At 44.3% G+C, this 14,269-nt stretch overlaps 2 protein-coding genes across 6 annotated transcripts in view; one reads left to right on the top strand and one right to left on the bottom strand.

Moving 5' to 3' along the window:
• LOC135091562 (uncharacterized) overlaps nucleotides 1-14,269 on the bottom strand; it is a 78,527-nt gene that overhangs the window by 32,850 nt on the left and 31,408 nt on the right. The window lies entirely within an intron of this gene.
• Nucleotides 12,404-14,269, top strand: part of LOC135091557 (muscle LIM protein Mlp84B-like) — a 29,390-nt gene continuing 27,524 nt past the window's right edge. For all 5 annotated transcript variants that reach the window (XR_010262554.1, XM_063989303.1, XM_063989304.1 and 2 more), the window contains exon 1: nucleotides 12,404-12,756. The gene's annotated coding sequence lies outside the window, so the exon portion shown is untranslated. The remainder of the gene's footprint in view (nucleotides 12,757-14,269) is intronic.

The following is a 14,269-nucleotide window of genomic DNA, read 5'->3' as shown; positions in this document are numbered from 1 at the left end:
AGTGTGTGTGGAAGGGAAGAGCAAAATAACATTCAAACTTAAGCTCAATGTCTTGATATCCTAATAAACATCTGGGGAGGATACCAGGAATAAGACGACACGAGTTTGTGAGACATGAAATAGTTAGGCAGCAGGGGGTGCCACATGGGCTTGCTGGCTTCCTGCGCCTCCTCTTATGTTGTTGTAATGAAAGTACAGGATATAGATGAAGACATAATGAGTGCTCGTATATAGACAGAACGCAAGGCACCAGCAACAAGTGAAGGCGAGAAGGCAACACTTGGGCTGTGAAGATGCCACACACACACACACACACACACACACACACACACACACCTGTTCCCACTACCACACACCACCTGGCTTCCTCTCCTCACGAAAACACCAACACTTACTATTTTTCCGTGAATTATATAACGTGTCAATGAGATTTGTTGCTGTTTTGTCGTTCTTTGTCTATTATCGCTTTCTCCTGCTGTTGCTCCTGCTGCTGCGCCCCCTGCTGTTGGTGCTCGTCCTGGCAGGTGCCCCAGGAAGTAGTACACATCTACAGCTATTATCACTTCGGGAAATCAATCGCCTTCCCACTGCATCTTCGCGTCCCTCACACACTAATATGGGTCTCGCTCTCCACACTGGTTTATCTGGTCTGATTTGTGTTACCTACGCCTCGCTGCTTGCCCTCGCCCCTCGCACCTCGCCCCTCGCACCTGCCTCCCCTACTCCTCTCCTCTGATGCCGTCACCCTTCATCGCACTCCCTCAATCTGCGTCTTATGGTTCCTCTGTCCTCCTTGTTGTTGTTGTTGTTGTTGTTGTTGTTGTTGCTGTTGTTACGTTTGTCAGTCCATCATCATCATTGCCCTTATCATCTCTTCCCTCTTCATTCTCCTTTCATCTCCTCAGTTCCTTCGCTTCCCTTTTCCTCTCCCTTTCCTCTTTTCCTCTCGTATCTTCTTTCTTTCTAACCCTTTCAGTATTCTTTCCTTCATTTATTCCTGTTCCTTTTCTTCTTCCATTCACTCCTCTTGTTCACTCTCCTTTTATTTCTTCCTAATTTCCTCTTTCCTCCCTTTTAACTTTCCTCCTATTCTCTTCCTTTCCATATTCTTACTTAACCCTCCTCTTCATTTCCTCTTGTTTCCCTTCCTCCTCCCTTTACTATTCCCCTCCCATTCACCTACTTCTCTTTCGTTCCTCCCGCCTCTCTCTCTCTCTCTCTCTCTCTCTCTCTCTCTCTCTCTCTCTCTCTCTCTCTCTCTCTCTCTCTCTCTCTCTCTCTCTCTCTCTCTCTCTCTGTCTCTCTCTTTCCTTACACGGCACAATAAACAAGTAAATAAAGGTTTCATAAGTGTGTGTGTGTGTGTGTGTGTGTGTGTGTGTGTGTGTGAGGCGAATCGATACTTAAAGAAACACAAAGGAAAAAACAAACAGCAGCAGTCATGTTGGCCTTTACGAGGTTGTTTGTGGTCTTTTGAGTACTGGTGATCATCCTCCTCCTCCTCCTCCTCCTCCTCCTCCTCCTCTTCCCTTTTCCTATGTCTTTTATTTATTATCACAGCAGTATCAGTAATGACAGTAGTAGTAGTAGTAGTAGTAGTAGTTAAAGTTAATAGTAGCAGTGACAAGTACTTTTACTACTACTATATTACTACTACTACTGCTACTACTACCACCACCACCACTACCTCCCAGCCAGCCAGCCAGCCAGTCAGCCACGGGTACCAACATGCAAACAACGAATACTATAATGTAAAGGTCATCTAAATACAGGTAGAGGATGGGATATAATTATTTAGGTACACTGAGGGAGCATTATTGAGAGTGCCAGGCGTGAGAAGAGGAGGGGCTAATAATACCACGACGAAACGCAATAGTTAAGAGATAGGACAGAATATATAGCGAGCCAGGAAAGAAAAGAAAGGTGCGGCGATATCACGTGAGGGAAGGCAGAGAGAGAGAGAGAGAGAGAGAGAGAGAGAGAGAGAGAGAGAGAGAGAGAGAGAGAGAGAGAGAGAGAGGGGGGGAAGGAAAACAAGAACAAAAAACAAATTAAGACAATAAAAAACACACACAGAGAGACAGACAGACAAACAATGACAGACAGAACAACAACAACAACAGCAACAACAACAACAACAACAACAACAATAACAACAACAACAACAACAACAACATCACAACCACACGTCACAGTCCACTGATACACGAAACGATCTAACACACACGATCAGCTGACTCTTGTTTACATCATCACCAGCTGATGAACACAAGCACGTGGTACTCACACGTGTTTGCTCACGATCCTCCTCTTTCTGTTTACATACGGTCAGCTGGTGAGCATAAACACGTGGTCAGCTGATCTCTGTCTGTACACGATACTCTATTTCTTTCCCATTCGTCAATTAATTATATAAGAGAATATTTGGTTATGCAATATGGGTGGAATAATCTCCTTATTCCCATTCCACCTCTAGTACTCTGCTCTACTCCTTCACTTTCCCAGTCTTTGGCCTATTTCTTGCAAACCCATCTTGAGTAAGGTGTTAGATCAAATTAACCTCTCCCATTCCCTGCCTTTATTACCCTTTTCATTTCTCCATATTTAGTTCCCTCTCCTCCTTCAGAGAGAGAGAGAGAGAGAGAGAGAGAAAGAGAGAGACAGAGAGAGAGAGAGAGGGGGGGAGGCAGAATGTAGTAAAAGACAGACAGACGGACAGAAAAGCCAAAATAGACAAATAAAACAATAGACGGACAGAAAGAGACTGAAAAATACACACGGAACATTGACGACAGACAAACGAACACACACGCACACAGACAAGCAGGCAGATATACTGACACGACACTCAGACAGACAGAAAGAGAGGATGACTAACACTACGAAAATAAGGAGAAAGTGTTACTCCCGGCACACTTTTGGACACATTAATAGGAGAGACATAGGGGAAGGAGGGAGAGAAGAGAGGACGAGGAGGAGGAGAAGGAGGAAGAGGAAGAGAGGGAGAATGAAGGGGAGAAAAGGAGAGCACTTAAGTGTTGTGCCACATTGGAAGAAAAAAATCCACAGGTGGTTAGTGGTTAAAACTGTGGTGGTGGTGGAGGGGGGGGGGAAATAAAGGTGGATAAGTATTAATGGTGCGCGGTAGAGTGCGTGTGAGGAATGGGTCGTGAGGGGACCATTGAAGTGAGGGAAATGTATGGGTGGTAGTAGTAGTAGTAGTAGTAGTAGTAGTAGTAGTAGAGGAGAATAATTCAGCGGTCCCATTGTTGTTGTTTTTATTGTTCTTTTGCCTCCCAATACATCTTTCCCCGGCGAGGCTCATCATCTTAGCCCCGGCAGTCTTCAGGCCTTATCTAGATCGCGCTAATGATAAACACACCCACAAACACACACACATCAAAGGCCTTCACCTGCAGCCGCTCCTCCCCAGACCTTCCCTTCCCTTCCCTCCCCCTCAAGGCAACGATACATTTTCACCCTCACCCACCCACCACCTGCATATCCTCCATTATTTTCACCCACGTTAAGTCATTAAGTATTTGTCTTTTATTTTTCCTCCTGCATGTAGATTTATTAACCATTTCGTCTTTATTATTTTACTCATCTATTCATTTGGTTCACTAGAGCATTTATTCACTTAGTTACTCTCTGTACGTTATTTTTCACCTGCGTCAGTTCAAGGTATCGAGTACTTGTATTTTGTCTTCCTCGTCTGTTCATTTATCTCACTCACCCACTCACTCGCTCATTCATTCATTCATCTGTACATGGGTGATTTTACTCATCCACGTGAAGGAAATATATATCAAGATGAGTGTTCTCGTTTAATTCTTACAGGTAGGTTAATTCATCCGTTCAAGTACGTCTCGCTTTTTTTTATTCATTATTTTACTCATTATATATCAAGTGAATATTATTGTTTCAGTTTTGCAGGTAGATTCATTCACGTACATTTACTTTTTTTTTCACTCATTCATCAGTTTACTCATCTTATTTTTCTTTACTCACTTCACCACCTTCACATGGCGATACATTCACCCACATTCAAGTAACCAAGGTGAGTATAATAATTCTTACCCATACAGGCTAATCCTTACTCATGTACTGGTTATTTTCATTCATCTACTCATTAAAATTACTCACCTATTCATTTTATTCACGTGTGTAATTAATTCAGCTTTTAATTTCCTATTTTTTACTATTTTCTGTCATTTTTAGCTACTATTTCTACTCAAGAGAATACACCGGTACATATGTATTTATATAATTAACTGCTCTCTCTCTCTCTCTCTCTCTCTCTCTCTCTCTCTCTCTCTCTCTCTCTCTCTCTCTCTCTCTCTCTCTCTCTCTCTCTCTCTCTCTCTCGTTATAACTTCCACGAACAGATTATCCACAGGAGGAGGGGGGGGGGAGGGGAGGAAGAGCGGGGAGAGGCAAGGAGAGTAAATAGAAGAGGGGAGAAGGGAGGGAGGAGAGGGAGAGAAGGATGGGGAAGAAGGAAGAAGATGAGGAATAAGACTGAGATGGAAAGAGGAGGAAGAGGAGAAGGAAATGGAGCGGAAGTGATGGAAAAGAAGGAAGAGGAAGAGGGAGATAATGAAGGTGATTTGGGAGCCAGAAGAGGAGGAGGAGGAAGAAAAACAAGCAGAAGGTCAAGAAGAGCAACAGGAAACGGGGAAGAAGAAGAAGAAGAAGAAGAAGAAGAAGAAGAAGAAGAAGAGGAGGAGGAGGAGGATGTATACAAATTACTACTAGAATAACGAGACAGGAACAGACAAATTTCAGTTTCTTGCATGACTGTTTGAAAAGGAGGAGGAGGAGGAGGAGGAGAAGAAGGAGGAGGAGGAGGAGGAGGAGGAGGAGGAGTACCGTATGAGAGACACAGGCAAGTTACAAAGAGGAAAAATAAAGCCAGAAATCTAGTTGACTGAAGCTGAGAGAGAGAGAGAGAGAGAGAGAGAGAGAGAGAGAGAGAGAGAGAGAGAGAGAGAGAGAGAGAGAGAGAGAGAAGCTGAGAGAAGCGTCTAAAGGAACCAATTTACACACCCCTTCTTTCCTCCCTCCCTCCCTCCCTCCCTCACTTTTATCTCCCCTCCCTCCCTCTCCTGCCCCCTTTCCCCCCTCTCTCTCCCCCACCCCCGCGCGGCCCCCTGCCCCAAATAAAGGCGTCTGGGAGCTTCGAGGAGACGATCGCTAAATAAATGATCTAAGAATAGGTCTTACAAGAGTCCAGATTTAACACCATGCCCACTGATGCCCTGGTGGTGGTGGTGGTGGTAGTGGTAGTAGTGGTGGTGGTGGTGGTGGTGTGATGAGGGATGAAAGTCATGGTGGTCGTGGTGATTGGTGATGAATGGTGATGACTCGTGGTGATTGGTGATGACTGGTGATGACTGGTGGTGAATGGTGATGACTGATGGTGACTGACAGTGACTGATAGTGACTGGTGGGTGACTGGTGGTGACTGGTGATGACTGGTGGTGCCTGATAGTGACTGGTGGTGACTGGTGATGACTGGTGGTGAATGGTGATGACTGGTGGTGACTGGTGATGACTGGTGGAGATTGGTGATGACTGGTAGTGACTGGTAGTGACTGGTGGTGACTGGTGATGACTGGTGGTGAATGGTGATGACTGGTGGTGACTGGTGATGACTGGTGGTGAATGGTGATGACTGGTGATGACTGGTGATGACTGGTGGTGACTGGTGGTGACTGGTGGTGAATGGTGATGACTGGTGGTGACTGGTGGTGACTGGTGGTGACTGGTGATGACTGGTGGTGACTGGTGGTGACTGGTGATGACTGGTGGTGACTGGTGATGACTGGTGGTGACTGGTGATGACTGGTGGTGACTGGTGATGACTGGTGATGACTGGTGGTGACTGGTGGTGACTGGTGATGACTGGTGGTGACTGGTGGTGACTGGTGGAGATTGGTGATGACTGGTGGTGACTGGTGATGACTGGTGATGACTGATAGTGCTGATACTGGCTGGTGATAACTGGTGATGACTGGTGGTGACTGGTGATGACTGGTGATGACTGGTGGTGACTGGTGATGATGTAAGGCAGTTAGTTTGGTCCTTATTTATTTTTGTGACATACAGTAGGTGGTGTTATTTAGGTTTATGACGAATAGCAGGGGGTGGTGGTGGTGGTGGTGGTGGTGACTGCGTGAGGAGAGGAGAGGAGAGGAGAGGAGAGGAGAGGAGAGGAGGAGAGAGGAGTGAAGAGGAAAGAAAATTAAAAGAAAAAGAAAAAGAACGGAAAGGAAAGGGAGAAAGAGGATAAGAGAGAAGACAGTCGGTGGGAGGAAAGAAGAAAGAGAGAGAGAGAGAGAGAGAGAGAGAGAGAGAGAGAGAGAGAGAGAGAGAGAGAGAGAGAGAGAGAGAGAGAGATGAAGAAACGAGGAGAAAAGTCAAGAAAAACAAAAACGAAAACTGAACAAAACAATAAGCGCGCACACACACACACACACACACACACACACACACACACACACACACACACACACACAAACAAACAAAAAGATAAACAAACAGATAATATATATACAGACACACAGACAAACACACAAACACACTCTTCCACAATAACACAGACAAATATACATACTAATCATTTCCACCACCACCACTACCACCACCACCACCACCATCACCACCTTATCTTCCCCTATACATCCATTACCCTTTAACTCTTTGCCAGAACTTCTATCCCATACCTTCCCCATCACCTCTCCTCCCTAACCACTTCCACCTGTCCACTCTTTTCTCCACCCATCATCTCCTTCCCATCTCTCCATTTCTCTCGCTTCCCTTTCCTAACTTGATTAATTTGCGCATTCCTGTTGCCTCTAAATCTCTCTTCCTTCTTATCTCCTGCTCGTTCTTCTCTTCCTTTTTCCTCCTCCTCCTCTTCTTCTTCTTTCTTCTTCTCTTTCTTCTCCGTTGTTTCAAATACTGTCCTGTTTTTTTTTTTCTATATTTATTGTGTTTCTGTATTATTTTCCTATTTTTCTATCCTTTCCTCATTTTTCTTCTTATCTTCATTTTTCTTTCTCGTGCTTTCTTTCTATCCTTCTGTTTCCTCTAGCCTCCAGTTTTTTTTTCTACTCCATCCTGTTCTTTCTTTCCTTTTCCTTCCTTTTTTATCTATCTCCTGCTTATTCTAATCCTTTTTTTTGTGTTCTGCCTCTCCTGCTCTTCTCTTTCTCATTCTCCTTTATTATTATCATTATTGTTACTATTACTATCCAACCACTTTTTTTTATCCTTGTCTTTTATTTTTTATTTATTTTTATTTTTTTATCATGCTCGTGTTTCTCTTCATCCCGTTCTCCCTACGTAGTTTCTTCTCGTACAATATTAATTCACAGGACATCTTCACTACGATCTCTACGTGTCTCTTAGTACCTTCCCTTCCTTCCTTCCTTCCTTATATCGATGTATTATCTTGCATTATACCACTAACACCTTCCCAATATGTTATTTTCCTTTTGCTTCCCTCCACCTGATCCACTTTCGCTCTCTCTATTCACTCCATTCCACTTAACCACAAGGATCTTCTTAATATACCAAATTTCATCCCACCTCATCTACTTTTAATCCTTCTATTCGCTCCATTCCACTTTTTCCATCCATATGATCCACTCTGTCCCTCTATTCACCAACACCTTCCTTATTTGTCAGGTTTCCATCCACCTGATCTTCTTTTAGTACTCTTACTCACTCCTCCCACGCTGTCCTTTGTCCAGGTGGTTGGGACGCGGCAGGTGCGAGGCCAAAGGGGGTGTTAGTGTCACGCCAACAGTTGCGTCACCTGGTCGTGCCTTCATGCTGACTCAAGGGTGACATGCGACCGCCAGGTGTGTGTGGGTGAGTGAGGCTGCCTGGTGGTGGTGGTGATAATGGAAATGATGGTAAAAGAAATAATAATGATAATAGTGGTGGTGATGTAGGTGGTGGTGTAGGTAGTGGTTGTTGTAGTAGTAGTGGTAGTAGTAGTAGTAGTAGTAGTAGTAGTAGTAGTACTAGTAGTAGTGGTAGTAGTAATAATAGAAGTAGTAGTAGTAGTAGTAGTAGTAGTAGTAGTAGTAGTAGTAGTAGTAGTAGTAGTAGTAGTAGTAGTAGTAGTAGTAACAGTAGTAGTAGTAGTAATAGTAGTAGTAGTAGTAGAAAGAAGAAGAAGAAGAAGAAAAAGAAGAAGAAGAAGAAGAAGAAGAAGAAGAAGAAGAAGAAGAAGAAGAAGAAGAAGAAGAAGAAGAAGAAGAAGAAGAAGAAGAAGAAGAAGAAGAAGTTATGTTTGGCCAACCACACTCGGGATTAAGACGAAGAAGAAGAACAGCAACAACAACGTCTTGTTAACAAAATCGTAAGACAACATTAATTAAAGACAACGAATGAGTCTTTATCTATTTTTTACCTTTAACCTTGTAAATCCTCTCTCTCTCTCTCTCTCTCTCTCTCTCTCTCTCTCTCTCTCTCTCTCTCTCTCTCTCTCTCTCTCTCTCTCTCTCTCATCCTTGACTCGATACTCTCATAATTCCTCTTACTCTCACTATCTACTCATTCCTCCTCCTCCTCCTTCTCCTTCTCCTCCTCCTCCTCCTCCTCCTCCTCCTCCTACTACTACTACTACTACTACTACTACTACTACTACTACACATCGTCATATCACCAAGAGAATGTGACTTAGACCTCCTACACGCACACACACACACACACACACACCTGATTCCTTGTTATGTGGGCGGAACAGCTGCACTTTCGGGCCAAACTAGGGAATTGGGAGGTAAAGAGTAGAGGAGGAGGAGGAAAAGGAGGAGGAGGAGGACGAGGAGGAGGAGGAGGAGGAGTTTTGATATCATGTATAATTAAAAATGTAAAAAATATGAAGGTTCATTTTACTGATTTCTGATTGTTTATATATATATATATATATATATATATATATATATATATATATATATATATATATATATATATATATATATATATATATATATATATATATATATATATATATATATATATATATATATATATATATATATATATATATATATATATATATATATTAGCTTTTCTTCCCTTTTTTTTCTTTCAATGATGTTTTAGTTGTTTCATTATGGAAATGTTCTGCGTTTTTTTTTTTTCACTTCCTTTTGTTCCCATTGTAGTTTTGGAAGAAATGAAATACACCTAAAAAATAATAAATCCTGTATTTTGCTTAGTTCCTTTACAAAAAAATAAATAAATAAACAAATAAATAATATAAAATAATAAAACAAAATAAGAAGTTAACCACGTAATGTAAGACTAAGCTACTTCTTGTTTTATCTATTGACGCTGCAAGAACAGCCTGGTTACCGAGTCTATTCCTATCATCCACCACAAATTTCGTTAACCTATTTCTATCTCTTTTTTTAATCTACCTCTATCAAGCTCGAATCTGTTACTTCTTGTCCTATCTTATATTAACAGTAAAAATCTTGCCTGCACCACCCTTGCTGCATCTCTTATACCACTCAAATACCTCCATCAGATCCCCTTTACTCGACGCCTCTCTAACGAATGTAAATTTAAAAGCTTTGATAATCTCCTCTCAAGGGATATTACGCACCCGCTTCATCTTTTAATCATACTGTGCGGGTTACGTCAGGTCTGCAGCAGGATCAGAGGGGCGTGCTGGCAGTCATAATGTTAGTGGGTTCGATTCCCGTGATAAACAGCTCAAGCGTTTTCACTCTTTCCAATACATTCATCAGAGTTCCCAGGCTAGGGCGGCACACGCGCTCTCCTCGGTCACCCCTTACAGAGTGACACGTTTGGGCGTCACACTTCTACTTTTCTCAGGCTGTAGTGCAAGTTACTCAGGTTTTTACGGCTGTTTTCGTGATTCTGGTGATAGTTTAGTAAGGACTCTGCATCGTCAAGGGAGAGAAACATCATGAAAAACCCGAGTAATCGCCGCCGTGGCCTTTGAAAGCAGTCCTTATGGAAGGCCAAAGCGCTTAAGAACACGAGCCAGAAGCGACGCGGCGTGACAGCAACCCTCACCGCCACACTCCGCTCAGGTGGGCCGTGCACCTGCCGCTCACCCTTACTTGTGACTCACCTGTGATTTACGGCGATTCAATTGAACTCTTTACTGCTCCACACACCCCTCCTCCTCCTCCTCTTTCTCCTGTCTCCTCCTCCTCCTCCTCCTCCTCCTCCTCCTCCTCCTCCTCCTCCTCCCACGTGTTGCCTCCCTCGTGACTCTCTTCATCCCTGACACACTGTAATGGAGCGCAGTCTAATCTTGCCTATAAATGTACATCATCTGAAACGCAACAGGTATATAAAGTTTTTGAGTGTATTGAAATGACATCATCCTCTTCTTCTTCTTCTTCTTCTTCTTCTTCTTCTTCTTCTTCTTCTTCTTCTTCTTCTTCTTCTACTACTTTGAACTTATTATTATTCTTTCATGTAGTGTACTTAAGTAATATTACGCTCTTCTTTTTGTCCTTCTTTTTCTTTTTGTTGTTGTTGTTCTTCCTCTTCTTCTTTTCTTTATTTCTTTCTTTCTTCTTCTTCTTCTTCTTCTTCTTCTTCTTCTTTTCTTTTTCCTCCTCCTCATCCTCCTCCTCCTCCTCTTACTCCTACTACCTCTACTCCTCTTCCTATTCCTCCTCCTACTCCTCCTTCTTTTCATCCTCCTAGCTCTCCTCTTCCTTTTCTCCCTTTCCAATGGTCACGTTTTGTATACAGATTGAGAATGAAAGAGGACACAAAATGCAAAAAAAGGTACCTGTTATTTTTATTTGTTCCTGTAATGCAGACAACCATGTTTCCTAATTGTAATAAATATTTTAGTAGACAATAAAATATTTCTGAATTAATCCAAGTATGTATCTTTCTGCCTATTTGTTTATTTATTCAGTTGTTTACTTCTCTATCTATTTGTCTATCTGTCGATTTATTTGTCTACTTGCTTATCAGTCGGTCGATCTAATAATCAATTTATCTGTTTATTTATTTATTCTTTTAATTGAACTATTTATTTATTTGTCTATTTATTTATTTACTTATCAGTCAATCAATCTTTTTATCTTTCTATCTATTTTTCGTCCTATATGTTTAATTATCTACTTATCCACCTATCTTCCTATATCTCAGCCTACCAACCTATTTCCTACATATCTACGCACATGCCTAACAAACCTATTTATTTGCATACCTACTCATCTACCTACCCAGCCTCCAACCTACTTACTATCTACCCACCTGCGTCACCTACTTCTACCCACCACCCACTCATCCACCCAGGCAGCCATCCAGCCAGCCAGCCAGCCCACTCACTGCCTTTCATGGGATTAATTAAAGACAGTATACAAAGAGTAGAGGGACTAATTTTTTTTCTATATATATGTTTCCACAGAGGGTTCACGCCAAGGGATTAAAAATAACTGTGGGGGAGAAGTGGTCGCAACATCACCGCTGGGAACTGATAAAGTGAATAGCTGGAGCAGAAAATTTACGTTACCTAATATGCTGAGATCTGAGAGGAGTTATGGGCAGGAGTGAGAGGACCGTGTTGAGTAAATAGGTGTTGGGGGAGGGGGTGGTGGTGGCAGTGGTGGTGGTGGTCGTCGTGGGGTGGTGGTGGTGGTGGTAATAATAATAGTAGTAGTAGTAGTAGTAGTAGTAGTAGTAGTAGTAGTAGTAGTAGTAGTAGTAGTAGAAAAAGAACAACAGCAGCAGCAATAACAACAACAACAACAACAACAACATAAAGAACGACAACAACGACATCAATAAAAATCACAGTAGTTTTACAATCACAACAGAAGTAAATATGATGATACTGGTGATTATGATGATATTATTAATAATGATAATAATAGTAATTATTATTATTATTATAATTATTATTATTAATATTATTATTATTATTATTATTATTATTACTATTTTTTATTATTATTACTATTATTATTATTATTATTATTATTATAACAATATCAGCAGCAGCAGCATGGGAGCTAGGAGGCGCGACTCCCAGCTGATCATGAGGTAATGCGCTGGTGACGAAACCTGGTGACGTACTGCAGGGAGGGAGGCCAGGCCACGCACTCCTGCCGTAATAACACCTGTACTGCGTGTGTGTGTGTGTGTGTGTGTGTGTGTGTACTGGAGGGTAACATGAGAGGCGGCGGCAGGCACAGGTTGGGATGACTCTGGTAATGGCAGGCCAGCGGGGTGTGGGAGGGAGTGGGAGGGTCGGGTAGGGTTGCGTGGTGCGGGGTGGGTAGTGAGTGGCAGGATCGGGTCGGGTCAGGTAAGGCGAGGTCGGGTCGGGTCACGCAAGGCACAGACCCCATAACTGCCCGCCACATGACATCGTTCATAATATTAGCCGCGGCGGGCGATCGCAGGCGTTGGCGGTGCGGGGCGGGGCGGCGCACGCCTGGCTCGGCCCTACGGGGGGCGGGGCAGGGCAGGCCTGGCTCTGCCCTGCGGGGGGCGGGGCGTGGGTCGTCGCCCACTGCTCGCCCCGTTCTCGAGGTGGCTTGCACACGACACTCTCGCCGAGGGCATGGTGCCGTGTGCACGGTGGTATTTCGAGCGTTGGCGGGCGGCGGCGTCACCCAAGAAAATGTGGAGCGGCGCTCACTTGGTCCTCAATCGTAATAAGGCGAGGAGTCGAGAGGCAGTGTCCATCCGAGGACGAGAGAGCAGCTCCCGGCCCGTGTAGCCCGTGTGAAGGTAGGACGCCCGCCACCAGTGTCCAGGCCACGGGTGGAGTGGACTTAGTGCTTACAGTGTTGTGTTCTTGGGACTTGCGACTGTGCTCACGGATACCGGCACGCAGCACGCAGGAAGTGTCCACAGGGATGAGGCCAGGCGCTGCCGCCCTCACATCCCGCAGGATGTGTCCCGTGCAGGCTTTGCCCTTCACGCATCCCTCCCCTCACTATTCACTCGAGTCGCCCGTCAAAGCGCCGCCGTTGTCACCTCTTAAGGAGTAACCAGTGACGATCCATTCCTGTGAACGCCCCACTCGTCTTCCCAAGGATGGAAAAGTTCCGCACCGGCTGTCCCCTCGCCCGTGCACGCCCACACCCCACCGCGTATTCATGCACGTTTACATGACCACATTCACTCTTGACATCCACTCGTGGAGTACCAAACACTGCATACACGCTCACACACATGCTTATGGGGATTCATGAACGCCTTTTTGAAAGCTTATTAAAGCGCTTTGGATGTAAGTAGTTATAGGGTGTGTGTGTGTATGTGTGTGTGTGTGTGTGTGTGTGTCACCAAGTAAATCAGGGAGAGATAGCAAACGGCCTGTCGTAGCTCGTGGACTCTACAGGCTGCACCTGGCCACGTCACAGCTGCTCAGTAGACGGTGCCAGTTACCTGCACCTTGCAAGTCAAAGGAAAGTAACCTTGAAGTGCCAAGCCTCGAGAGGGAAGCACCGATCGCTGTACAAAATGCTGCTGCTGCTGAAGGTTTGCTGCTTGGAATATAGCGGTGAAGTAACGCAGTCTCGGTGCTTCACTCAAGCGTCTTTGTGACTGAAGCACCAACACGAGCAGCCAAGCTTCGCGCCTCCCTCCCGATGCTCCAGCCGTTGCAGGCCACACTCTCACGCCTCGATGGCGGCGCCGCGAGGTGATGACGTGTCACCTGGCCGGCAAGCAGTGCGGGAGGCGGAGAGAGAGAGAGAGAGAGAGAGAGAGAGAGAGAGAGAGAGAGAGAGAGAGAGAGAGAGAGAGAGAGAGAGAGAGTTGAGGCTCTCAGATTCCCAGCGTTTCTTAGAGGTACCAGGCGACAAGAGAGCAAAAAGAGAAATCACAGCGTGACTTGAACCTTCCCGACAAAAAATATCTCTTAACTCACAAAGCAGTAATAGACCGAAAAGAAAGAGAGACTTGACAGACTGGCCTTGAAACCAGTAGACACCACGTGGTTTCTGAAGCCAATTGAACCTCGTATAATTATACCACCAAGGCAGACAGATTGAAAGCGAAAAGAGGCAACCTTGAGATCTAAAACAAAACACGAGGGGAATGACCTCCGCCTCGACTAATTCATGAAGCGAGAGAATGAACGACGCGCAGGCTGCCTTGGAAGCACTTGAGGCCGCGCTGCTCTCATAGCCAACTTTCGTACATAAGGCAGAGCGACCTTCACCTCGATACCTCAGCTTTCTGGCACTGTTCACTGGATTATAAACTCATGACACCACACGTTGATTTCCCCTCGTTG

This window comes from Scylla paramamosain, chromosome 37 (assembly GCF_035594125.1).
Source record: "Scylla paramamosain isolate STU-SP2022 chromosome 37, ASM3559412v1, whole genome shotgun sequence".
NCBI classification, from domain to species: Eukaryota; Metazoa; Arthropoda; class Malacostraca; order Decapoda; family Portunidae; genus Scylla; species Scylla paramamosain.
Note: the sequence above shows the minus strand (reverse complement) of the source record. Positions and strands in the feature narration are given on the sequence as shown.